The sequence below is a fragment of the Plectropomus leopardus genome, chromosome 5 (assembly GCF_026936395.1).
Source record: "Plectropomus leopardus strain MGB_pleo_1.0 chromosome 5, ASM2693639v1, whole genome shotgun sequence".
In the NCBI taxonomy this organism is placed as follows: Eukaryota; Metazoa; Chordata; class Actinopteri; order Perciformes; family Serranidae; genus Plectropomus; species Plectropomus leopardus.
Window position 1 is genome coordinate 20,690,593 of NC_142180.1, and position 12,797 is coordinate 20,703,389.

A 12,797-nucleotide genomic window follows, 5' to 3' on the forward strand; every position below is an offset into this window, starting at 1 on the left:
CAGTCAGGTATCATTATCGCGGCAGGTCTGAGTTCTTGGCGAAGGCTGACAGCTTTATGATTTGATTCACTTGTGCTGTGAAGTAATTAAAAAGGAGGTTAGCATCGGAAACTCTCGAACATGAAAAGTAGACACCTAAAATTATTATTCAGGAATTCTATACAAGGTATGACTAAATTTCAGTGTAATGATCTGTGGTTGCATGTAAATGCATGTCGGGACATATTTGTGGAAATCGTCTACATGAATGGTGAGCCTTGAATCTGTTCTGTCACACCTACCTTACAGCATGCTTAAACGAGGTTCATGATTATACCCTTTTAAAGACATTTTAATTAACCTCATCTGTTTTTCTATCACACCACCATCATTTGAGATCATGCTTTGAATTGAATACCAGTCATGTGTTCTCCATTCATACTTTGAATTAACTCGAGCATAAGTCAGCGTGTTTGACCCTGGACATGAACCTCAGGGAGAAAAAAGCTTGTTGAAAACCAGACAGGCCAAATTCATGATAACCTTTCCCCCCCGAGGTTGTGCTAGTGAGGTACTTCTCCCTTTTTCTTCCGCCCATCTCCTCCACATGCCATGCAAAGTGAATGACATGATATTAAAGTACTTCCTCATCAAGATTGAAAGGCGTACGTTTTTTTTTTGCCTTCAAGCAGTCAATTATTTGACAAGTACACATAATGAACAATGCAAGACTAGTCGGAATTTAATCAAAAGGCAGAGACAGGGGCTCAGTGCAGATGGGAAATGATTAACACAGTTAATCAAACATCCCAGCGTTAGGTTAAACATGGCAAGCCTATCCCATCATCTGAAAAAAGGATGAGATCCAATGCACATTTCCATTTTTCCATTTCCTTTTTGCCTGTGGAACATTTATTGCATTTATTATGGTGACCCCTATTTACTCTGCTTCTATCATAAAGGTATTTATGTTAGTTCTGACATCTCTGACTAATTTCCTCTCTGTGGTGAACCCTAATGCAGAAGAATTTGAGGTAGATGGCTTTGAAGAAATAGTCAAATGCAGTCTAATCCAAGTGGTATTTATGTAAAGGTTATTTGAAACTCAGAGGGTTACTATTGAGAAGATTTTGTGAAAAATCACCCACACAGAGTTTATACCACAAGCTCTCTAGAGAAAATCCAATACATCAGGCAGGTCAAAGTCTAATAGGTGAGGGACTGTACAGATGCAGGGACATTTATCTTTGATCTGTAGTTTTTCTTTTGCAGCAGATTGACAGAAACTATTAACGAAAGGGGTCAACTGTGTTTGATAAACCAAAAACTTATGTATCTTACCACCATTTTACACTGGCAGTAGCTAACTGTAACTATATGTACCATGCACTCAAATACAGGACTGAAGTACAAATTTGAGGTACTTGTACTTTATATGTGTTTTCTATTCATATTCTATTCTTTTTTTTTTCTATGTTAAGTTCCTTCCTTTGTTTTTAAATTTGCATTATTTTGCCTTTTTAACAAATATTTTATTCAGTTGCTGCTGTAAGAAAACAATTTCCCACACTGGATTAATAAAGTATTTCTATTCTGTTCTATTAATTTTACGTTTTTTGTTACTTTTTACTCCATTCCATTTATTGTACAGCTGTAGTTATTTCTTGGAGAGGATCGTGCATTTGGTAATGTATGCATGTATCTATCTGTCCGTAGCTAATCTCACAAACTACTGCACCAGTCAGCCCAATATTTTGTTTTCACATTTATGACTGTTTACTCAAGGATCTCTTGTGGTTAAGGTGGTTCACAATTGCTGAAAACCTGTTTATTGACTGTTTTATACCATCACTGACGCTTCACTCCTCTTAACCGGCAGGTAGCAGGGCCGTGTCTAGGGAGTGGTCTAGGTTTGCATGAGCCACCCCTGAAATCTGATTAGTTTATTTAAATTTTTTGGCAGTTTAATTTTGTTGGCACTTTATACCTGCTATTGCACTATTAACCTTTGGAGGGACAATTTATTTAATGTAGCAAAAATATTGAAGTTTTATTTTACATTTGTGTGGGGTCACTGTTGTGTTGTGACTGGTAGGTCTATTTATCTTTTAAACTAAACTATAAATAGGAATGTAAGACGCTGCAATGTTTAATTGATTAAATCAATTAAAGTAAGTATGAAATCCATGGAAAAGTTTGGTCTTATTGTAAACCAGAGCATCTGCAGATTAATTTCATTCCTGATATGTTAATTTATAATCCACTAATGCTAAGCATGACATGATATGAATAAATCCCAATTTTTTTGTTATCTTTGGTGCCACCTTGACACTATGGGAGTCAGGAGGGACATTTCCACAGTCCGCAACTCTCTGTGGACCGGCAGCAACCCAGTTTTGTTCCATCTGCCGCAGGGCGTCATACCACACCGGGAGTGTTTCAGACGCAGGGCGTTTTGCCTGCCCAATTTTATAGACTGGCAGATTTTGTTTATTTGGTCATTTTTCCTTAATATTTGTTGCCAGTCCGCACCTGCTCATGCATCCTCCACAAGTAAATATGACTGGTTTGTAGTTACATGTTTTGTTTTGTTTTTTTTGTCCATTTTCATTGTGTGGAGCCTACAGACACAATTAATGCTTTACAGGTCCAGTCATGAACAACATGGATCAAAGATTTATGGCTGTTTAGTTTTAGTTATTAAAGATGCATACATCCACATAACATCATATCTGTATTTCACATACAGTGCTTGTTAACAGGAGAAATCAATCTGCTCTATGCAACACGCTGTGGCTCAGTTGAAAATAGACAAAATGTATATTTCTCTTAGTTTTTGGCGCATTTCTGAAACTGACATGTTTGTTGGAATTACAAGAATTGTCTAGAGAGGCTGCGATAAGCTCGGGTGGCCGCCTGGAGGAGATTTACACTCTACTGAGTGCACTTTTCTAAATGCTAGTAAGGCTACTTTACCAATTTTACATACATGATCTTAAAAATATGTCTCACTGTTATTGATAAAAACTCAGTTTATATTAAAGTGTATCCCTTTGAATAAAAACAAACCCCTTGACAATCTAAAACAAAAAAATGTTAAAAATGCTGTTTACACATTAATGGCTTGGTAATAATAATAATCCAGTGATATAGTATAACACCAACAGTGGCTTTTTCCTGAGTCTTTTTACTTTGATACTTCAAGTACATATCTATTGGTAATACTTGCATCCTTAAGAGATATTTCCAATGCACGACCTTTGCATATAGTCAAGTTCTTTATCATATAATTACAGAGAAGCAGTCACTGGCAATGAAAATCCTAAGTCAAAGGCTCCCTCCAATATTCTTTATAATTCAAGAAAATCCAATCCAAATCCAAACATGAAATAGTGCAGGTTAAAATGAGGTATATCTTATGGCATGAATAAAATAAAAAACAAGGTCATATAAATTAGATTGTAATTGCAAATGAAAAACTGAAGTAAATGTTTATGCGTAATGATAAGTATAAATACATAAGAGAGAGAGGTGTTAAAAGTTGCAAAACAGTAAGTAAAAGTATATCAAAGCAGTGTTGCCATTATTTCTCAAGTAAATGCTTCCTCCATCCTGCACCACACTGGTGTATTTATACTTGCAGTGTATTGTTTGGAACATAAAACATTAAGGAACAAATGAACAAGTCAATAGAGATTTGTGTTTATTTTGTCCTCTGTGGTGTTGAACGTGTCTCAGGTGAGCTGTAATGGAACCTCTGTAAATCTTCAAAATATCTCTTAATTTTGCAAACTCGTGGAAAGTCTGGAACAACGACTATTGTTCCTTTCCCACTTTACCATGCAACAATAATTAGCCATGATTACAAAGTATCTCTTGAGAAATTGGGACAGAACAATTTAGTTCATTGTCCTCAGAAATTGGAGTTGCCCTTCCTTTCCTTGTCTTTTCCCCTATTGAATTCATCTGTTCTTCAGTGTGCCAGGAAGAACACACCACTAATCAAGCAAACTATTTGATTGGCTTGGAAAGATTTCATTCAGACTAATTTGGCTTAATAAACAGTTGTGTCAAATGATTTGGACGAGTGCAATTCCAGACCTATTAAAGGATGTGTATTAACGAATGTGCTTTTGGTATTGGCAGTATTTACATACGACCTTGCACATTTGCAAAAGCCTGTGCTTCCTGAGGCGTGTGGCTGCGAACACACCGCTAAAAAAGTAATCAGCCCTCAAGAACAAGTTGTTTAGTCATATGTGCAAGTTTTGACAAATTGAAAGACCTTCAAAGATTGTTGTTGACTCGGTAATAAGCATCTACAGCAATAGCCAGCATAAATTTGGCCATTTTTATGCCTTGCTGAGCAGCCTCTGTATTTAGAACATTAATGTTTTATGGAAATAAGCTATATGTATTTAAAACTTATAATTGTGTTCCTTTATACTGGCACAAAGCAGTTACTTTTAAATTAGTGGAATTAATCGGAATGCAAAATTGAAGGGAGGAATGTCTGTCCACAATGATGAATGCTTAAGTAAGATTTTGCTTCAATTAAAATTTCAGGCAATTATTCTAAAAGATTATTGACCTCTAAAGGGACTGGTGAGGTCACATATTTTTCCTCTGTCTTTGCGGTATAGTATTCATCTTCATTAGAGAGAACAATTGAAGGCGTTTTCCTCTCGTACTAGAGGGTATTAACGCAGACAGATTATCCTCGGCACACTTCACTAATAAAGTTGATTTCTATTATTGTCTGTCCAGGTAGAGGCAGATTTTGAAGCATTGTCTTCTTCACTTTGACCTGCTCCTCCTCTTCATCAGTGCTTTGTAGACTTTCGTGTCCTTTCAGCAGACATAGGAAGGTCATTTTGTTTTGATCGTGCTATAGCTGTTGTTTTGTTCTGTCAGAAAGTCATTCTGACTTATTTTAGACTTTGTTGGAGACATTTCTCTGCTGGTACTGTGTTAATTTATTGGAAGTTAATGTAGGGCTCTCTACTTATTCATGCCATCAGGCCTTATTTTCCCTAAACTGGAGAAACAGACATATTGTTTTCATTTTAGTGTATGGGATTGATGCATTATTGCAACGAGCATAACACGTTTGGAGCCCTCTGTGGGAGTATTATGGGGATATATTAACTTAAAATCTGTGGGAGACAATTGAAAAATAGCAGTGATGCAAAAAAAAAAAAAAAACAAAAAACTTTGTTTCAGAGTTCCTTGAAAAATTAAAAAATGAAAAAAAAAAAAAATCACAGATGTTTCCGTTGCTGTACAACTCTGTTTTGGAATTACAATATATCAGCTTGATGAATTCTAATTGTGATAACATTGTGCTTGACAGAAAACCTACGACTTCAAATGTGTTGCAATCATGAATAAATGGATCCTTCTTTCAACCCAGTCATTTCCAAGTACACCATGCATTTGCTTGGTTTACAGTGAAAATGCCACATCTTTTTGTTTGAAAACCGTGTCCACATTTACACAACGCAGAGCAAAACACAGCAAAGTGAAGCAAATTGGAACTGTTGGCCTCTGCTGAACCTTATTACTTGTGACCATATATCATTTTTTTATAGGTCACAAGTGAGGCACATCTGTTTCCACTTGGCTAAGTTTCCATACAAAACATTTGAATAGAGATTCTTCACCTATATCCGCTGCTCCCCTACGCTTGTTTAAACCAACATATGTCTCATACATCAAACCTCAGAAAGAGCAAAAGGCTGTTTTGTACCCAAAAGTGTGTTTCTGAAAAGGTTTGATTACAGAGCGCAGTTTAGAAGAATCTTTAATGTTTACTCGGCGACACAGCTTTCTTTAAAGGATTTGTTTATGTAGTGTGGTCTTTTAACACTCAACTTATTTGACAGTTGTGCAATCCAGAGCCCAACATGCCCATGCTGGACCTTGCTTTTTTCAAATTTGATCTCAAAGCCCCTCATGTGTTTGACTTCTTTTTAATTGCTTCCTGTCTGCTGGGTCAATTATAAGTTCTGGGCCCTTTCAGGGGGACCAACTTCAGCAGCGTTTTTGAACAGACGGAGTGATTAAATATCTGAAATTTGAGCAGAATGATGAGATCACTCATTGGGACTACATTTGATAATATTTTACTTGGTGTGCCAGCTCACAGCGTACACATGTTGATTTACGTTGAGACAGAAGTTGATTGCTTGGGCTGCCTTTCTGAGGTCTGTTTAATGAGAAAAAAAGGAAGACTGCAAAGACAATCTTACCCTTTTATCCATTATTGATTTTGGGTCAGGTGCACCCTGGTGTAAACACCCCAATGGTATTGTATTTAACTCAAAATATGAGCCTTGAGAACAAAAGATTAACCAGTAGTCAGCACGCAAATTAAAAACACATAAAAACAGGTTTTCATTAACATATGGTAATCCATTCATTTTTAATTAACCCCAGCAGCAAAGTGAAAGCAAAATAATGTCTGTGTCAACCTGCACTCTGTTGAGTTTCAATAATGAGGGTTGGTGATAATAGATTGTTTCAAAACAGAACGTAAAATAAGCTATCTTAAGGTATGACTTCAACTGAACATCTGTTAAAAACTGCTTACAAATTTGTGTCAAAATATTGGTAAAAGTCTCTGAATAAAGACTGTCTTCCTCGTGTCAAAATCCATATTTACAAGCAAGATTGAAAACTAAGTATGTAAGTTTAGTATACAGCTTAAGAAGTCCAGTTTGTAGGATTTAAGAGCATTTATAGGCAGAAATGGTAAATAATATTTTATACTATGCTTTCTTTGTTGTATAATCACATGAAAATAAAAATGGTTGTGTTTTCATTACCTTATAATGAGCTGTTTATATTTTCATATACACATAAAAATACATGGATACCAGATGTTGAAAAGGCGCCTATTCATTCCAATGGATCTTCTCGCCTGGCGCATGTACCAGAAATTGTTGTTAGCCTCCAGGTTTAATTCCACAGTGTGCGACCCACTGAATATGCGTTCCCGCTGGCCACACCTGCAAGTTCCCACAACCCTCATAGACTTTACATTGTGATGATGTCATGAGTTTTAAATTGTTTCTTTTGGCCCCTAAAAAAGTTTCAAATATAGAAAACCTACATGGATCAAAGATTAATAATAGAAAGAGTCATAATTGATGTTTGCATTTGAAGGTGTGCCCTCAAAAGTTTAACAGAGTCTCTTTGATGGTGGTCTATTGGTGAAATGCTTTCTGTGCCGAGTGGCCGCTGGGAAAAACTGGCTACATGGCTGAGCTGCACTCTTTTTTACTCTTCAGTGGAGCACACCATGTTGCACCACCATGTTTCCCAGAACTGACAAATCAGACATTGGCTATAGATAGGACCATTCGCGTTTTCGGGTTTTTGTCTCGGCCACCGTAGTTCTTCCACACAACAAGAGAGAAGTTTCAGTTCTGCAACCCCACCGCTTCACACTGGACCTTTAAATTCTAACATTTATTAGCACATTGGCCACATGTTGAGACCCAACTCCCCCATACACAACTTACAGAATAACTTCATATGTATTCAAACTTTTAAAATGTATAAATTATGGGATGTCAAGGCACGTTTATTTTCATATCACATTTCAGCATTAGGGTAATTAAAAGTGCTTCAAAGTGCATAAACACATAATAAAAGGAAACTTTAACACAATTAAAACAATTATTAAAGAGCCAAGAGAATAAAAATAAAGCAAGCTAAAAATAGACTGAGACAGGTATAAAAGTCCCAGAGAATAAAAGTTACAGTGCAGTGTAAAATATCCATCATTATTTTATTTAATAAAAGGCGACAGCAAACAGAAAAGTCCTCTGTCTTGATTAAAAAGAACTGAAAGTTTTCTGGGAGTTTGTTGCAGATACATGTTGCATAAAAACTGAACTAGTTTTGATTCTGGGGACAGAAATCAGACCTATTCCAGATGAAGTTTGGATGGTTCATAATGGAGCAAAGGTTCAGAAATATATTTTGGCCCTAAGCCATTAAGCGCTTTATTAACCAACTGTAGCAGTTTGAGATCAATTCTTTGACAGAGGGGGAAGCCAGCGTAAAGACCTCAGAACACCAGTGATACGACTCACTGTCTTGGTCTTTGTGAGGATAAATGAACATTTATACACAGTGACCCCTCTGTTTTTTAATAAGCCCTGTTGTTTCCCAAACTGCACCCACTTCAGCCGGTGCAGAAACAGAGCCGCTCCTCAAGGTGCTGCAGAAGTGAGGTCAAAACTCCACGCTGCACAGTTGCCCATGGCTACATAAATATTAACCAAGTCTCTGCTGTGTAGAGAGAGGCCTTCTTTGATTATGAGACTACCCCGAGAGTTTGATATCCAAGGAGACCACTACAGCCAGCTTGACTAAACTGATGAGAGAATACCGGGAGAGTCGGTTTAGTCGTGATGTGGCGGAGTTTCACTCGGAACAGATCAAGCTGCTGGATTTCATGCAAACGAAGCAGGGGAAGAAACACCACTAGTTTGCAGTTCACATACTTGAAGCTTCACTTTGAACTTTTTGCTCTGGTGGCTGGGAGTGATGTGACAAGAAGAAAATAGGAAGTGCAGCCGCCCTTTCAGTGTCCTAAAGCTGATTCTCTGCACTTTGCACAGCAGAATTTAGCAAACTGTGAATGATGTCTCAATTACGGGAGCGCTTCAACACATTTTGATTATTTTGGTCAATAATTCATTACAGGTAAATTTCGGTTGGTGTAAGCCAAGTAAAGTCTAGTAAAAGAACTTCAAAATAAAGGTCTAAATCACTAAAAGAACAAATGATTGAGTGATCGAGTTTAGACATGGCTTTGTTAATTGTGCTCTGAAGCATATAACTGGGCCAAATCTTTGTCCTTCATCAAGCAAAAAGACTTAAAATTGTTGGAGGTCAGCAGCAGTCCTGTGACTGGTCATGTGTGCCTGAAATGTCAATCATGTGCAAATATTTTGGGAAGGAACCAATAAGCATTGTTAGGCGAACAATTGAAGGTTAAGAGGCAGGCTTGGAGCCACATGGGAAATGGGGAGACATGTTTGCTCTCACCATGGATGACTGAGGTCTCTCCAAAGCATCTGCCGTCATTTTCAACTGATGTGAAAACAGAATAACACTGCCGTAACATCTTTACTATCCTGGAAACATATCTTTACATTTTCAGTTTTATAGGAGTGTATATTTACCTAAAATGCTGTCAAAATGTCTGTCTTCTGAGTTTTTTTTCTTTTTTGTAGGGCTCCAGAGTCAGCATTTACCATGCACCATTTGGTGAGTGATTACATGCAATATTGTGCCGCCTTTGCGAGATATGATTATATCACAGTTTATCATAAACACTTGCACATAAACAATTTATGTGCAACCGCTGTGACTCGTCAAAGACTGCACAAGCCGCGGTCACACACACACACACACACAAGGTGGCCTATAATTAGCTAAATAATTTTAATTACCGTGTGATTCAGGCTGATATCGCTGTCTTCACCTGTTTGTCTTCAATCTGGCTGTGAATTTTACACTTCAGTGATTTATTCCCATTCAGAAGAATAGCAACACAAGTCTAATGCCCTCTGTTGACAATCTGTGGAAGCAGATTCAAATGAATTCATGCAAAATGGCAGTTTAAGCTGTTCAACACTGCAGCCATAGAGACACCACATGTGTTTTTAGTCTTCGCTTATAAATAAACATTTCTCCAGATATGGATGCCTGCCACTGGGTGACCTTTTTTTACATCTGTTTTCTCTTTTTTGTCCCATGCAAAAAAAAAAGAGGCTGTATTATTATGTAAAATTATGCTTATGAAAACATAAGTCTGCCCCTCTGCTGCATTCACCTTCACCTGGCAAGCATGACTCAACTCCACATTTTCACATAGTGGGTGAAAGACAGTTTTTATTGAAGCCAGGTGTGTACCCACGTCCTGCCTGATAATGTTTCTGGACAGAATTCCTCGACCAGATCAAAACATACTCCAAGTTTTCACCAAAAGCACAAAGAAACCTGAATGTTTTTGCTGTTTTTTAAAAAAAAATTTATTTCAGATCCTGATTTAAAGATAGAGTCCCTAATGAAAATATGAAAAAGAGCAGCTACTTTGAAATTTTGATTTTCAAACTTGGAGAAATATATTTTTTGTGCAGCCATAATAAGAATTAAAATTGTACATTGCAACTGGGAATGTCCCATAGAAATCTTGCACGGATCGAGCTATAATCCCATGCACTGCACAGTGAATGGTGGACCACCAACATAATATGCAGCTTACAGTAATGAGTCAAAGGGTCAAAGCTGCAGCAGCCCGACAAAAATCCCTTGACTGCCAAATGGTGTCATGAATCATGTAAAAGAAAAGTGCAGGGGGAGAAAACACACACTCACAATTGAGGAGAGAAAACTGCTTGGCTCCACACACACTCACACACACTTGGCTCCACACACCAGCAGCACCAGCAGCAGCTTGACCACTGCTGCCCGGGCCAGTGTGTTATCCTGTGGGGCCAGTTGGAGTGAGGAGGAGGAGGGTGGAGAGGAAAAAAACTTCCATGTTCCTTTTGATGCTCGGTAGTATTACACTAGAATAAGTCCTCTGTCATTGGTTGAATAGGCTGGACTGCCTACTGTGACAGAATGTGGGCCTCTCATGCCCAAAAGGAAGACAGCGGTGCATCTTTAAGCAGAAAAATAGGGCAAAAATGAGGAGAAATATATTGATAACCTCCTTCTTTTCTGTATTTGAATCTTTTTCTTAAAAAAAGCTTATTTCTTCCGGGCATGATAATAAGTTGAAGTGATTAGTCTCCTGCACATTTAGACTCCGAGTCAGCGCGGATCAGGAATCCATGTCAGGTTTTGAGGGAGTCCTGGGCTCAGACAGCTCCTGCAGACGGCAGCCTGCTCTCCACTGCACTGGCGCTGTTTACTGGAAGCCCGCTCCGCGCTGCTTCCACCAAGTGTCTCAACACTGTGAGCGGGATCTTTTCCAGAGGCGAGCCGCTGAAACTTGTCTTCACAGTCAGATGAAACCAGGAGAGCAGCATCGGCGCGTAAAGTAGACAGAGATCGGTCTTCTTCTCCCCCTTTTTTTCATCAGACACTGAAAGCCCCCACACACTCTGTCCCTCTCAGTCACTGTGTCTCTTTTGGGTCCCCGAGCTCCGCTTCTTGTTTGTTGTCGCTGCCACGGGAGTGAAAAGGAAGCAGAGCACGAGACTAAATGTGAGGTGCACGAGGTGTTGATGAGTCAGGACTGAGCTGCAGAGCAACACCTTGCCATGGAAGAAGTGTGTGTCCGGTGCAGGAGACTGTGCGGGCTGAGAGGGGGACCCGCCGCCTGATAGCCAGTCTCTGTCCCAGATAAGGGGAGCATGCCTCAGACCTGCAGACTCTTCGCTGCAGAGGACTTCCCATCAGACTCTCTGTCCACAATCTGACATTTTTTTGTTTTATTTTATTTTTTTGTGCAACTCACGACTTGATTTCAAGCTGTTTGGCTTCACTGCTTTTCAAGAGAGGTAAGTTTTCCTTTGCACCGTCATTATAAATCACAGCCTAAGCAGCGTTTTGACAAGTTGGCGTGGAGTGGAACAACTTTTCTTTCATTGCTCGGTCACTTCAGAGCCGTGCATTTTCTGTCATTTGAAATAAACCAGAGACTTTACTCGAGTCTCACGGTGTTTTAGCCACTTTTTTAAAAAGTAATAAAAGGTCGAATTTTACAAGGAGGGACATAATTTAGTAAGGCTTTAAAGTAGGGCGACTCTTTTTTTGTAGCGGTCCTAACGTGGTTAATTGAAAAATGGTTAATCAAAACATTACCAGATGTGGGTTGATTTGTTCGGTTGCCGACTTTGGGCTGAATGGAAACTATTAAAAAGTGGGGGAGCAGCGCATTTATGTGAACCAGAACACGTAAAGCACCATTTAATTTCAATTTATGCCTCCAGAGTTGAAGCAGTTTGTTGGTGGTTATTTTTTTTCTTTTAAATCCATTGATGGTGTTGTTGGGTTTGAATAGGGATTTATGCTGGAAGCTGTGACCTGAGAAAGGATGTCGATGTGATTCTTGAGCATTCACTAGCTAATCCAATAGCTATAATTGGGCCTAGGCTATTTGTCCAAAGAAAGAGGGAAAAAAAGAAGAAAAGCAGTCTCATCTACTAGTGTAATTATTACTTTTGGCTATAAAAGAGCTGATGATGAAACGGCAATGAAAATCAATCAGGGCGAGAAAAACAAAACATCCCCCCCAAAAAAGGCAAAAAAGAGTGAATATTTGGCCGCTCACACTTTACTCAGTGGACGCAGAGTGGCAGTAAAATTAGATCCTTTTACTGCACATTTATTATTTAGGATTCTGAACGCGTCTTGTCAACCATGTGTTAAAGAGTAGCAGGAGCGCACATGCGGTGTGTGAGCCTCTCCTGGCCCGAGAAACACACCGCGGCCAGCCGCTGACGCATGGCAGCTCTGGAGCGCAGCAGCAATCTCCAGTGATCGATCAGAGGATTGGGATAAATTTAGCCCCTCTCTTTACACGCTCTCTGCTTCATTTTGTGTTTGGGGTTGTCTGAAGGAGCTATGAATTCCTACCTGGATTAGAGTCCCTAAATGTGTCTCATTGGTCTGTTATATAGGACACATTGATCATAGCTTGCTACTGGAGGAATTACTGCAACATGTGTGTAGTTTTTAATCAATATGCATTTACACACAAGCCCTGACTGAACAAGACTATTTTCTTGAAAAGATATACCAAAAGATTAGTGTGTGGAGGATGAAGTGGCTTTATCTCCCTCGCC

At 38.8% G+C, this 12,797-nt stretch overlaps 1 protein-coding gene across 23 annotated transcripts in view; it reads left to right on the plus strand.

The window, feature by feature from the left end:
- The first annotated feature begins 10,847 nt into the window (after nucleotides 1-10,847).
- adgrl2a (adhesion G protein-coupled receptor L2a) overlaps nucleotides 10,848-12,797 on the plus strand; it is a 107,140-nt gene continuing 105,190 nt past the window's right edge. For 8 of the 23 annotated variants that reach the window (XM_088077690.1, XM_042516166.2, XM_042516199.2 and 5 more), the window contains exon 1: nucleotides 10,852-11,510. The gene's annotated coding sequence lies outside the window, so the exon portion shown is untranslated. Of the gene's footprint in view, nucleotides 11,511-12,797 lie in introns of all 23 variants that reach the window. The other 15 variants (XM_088077682.1, XM_088077684.1, XM_088077689.1 and 12 more) reach the window with 4 other exon arrangements.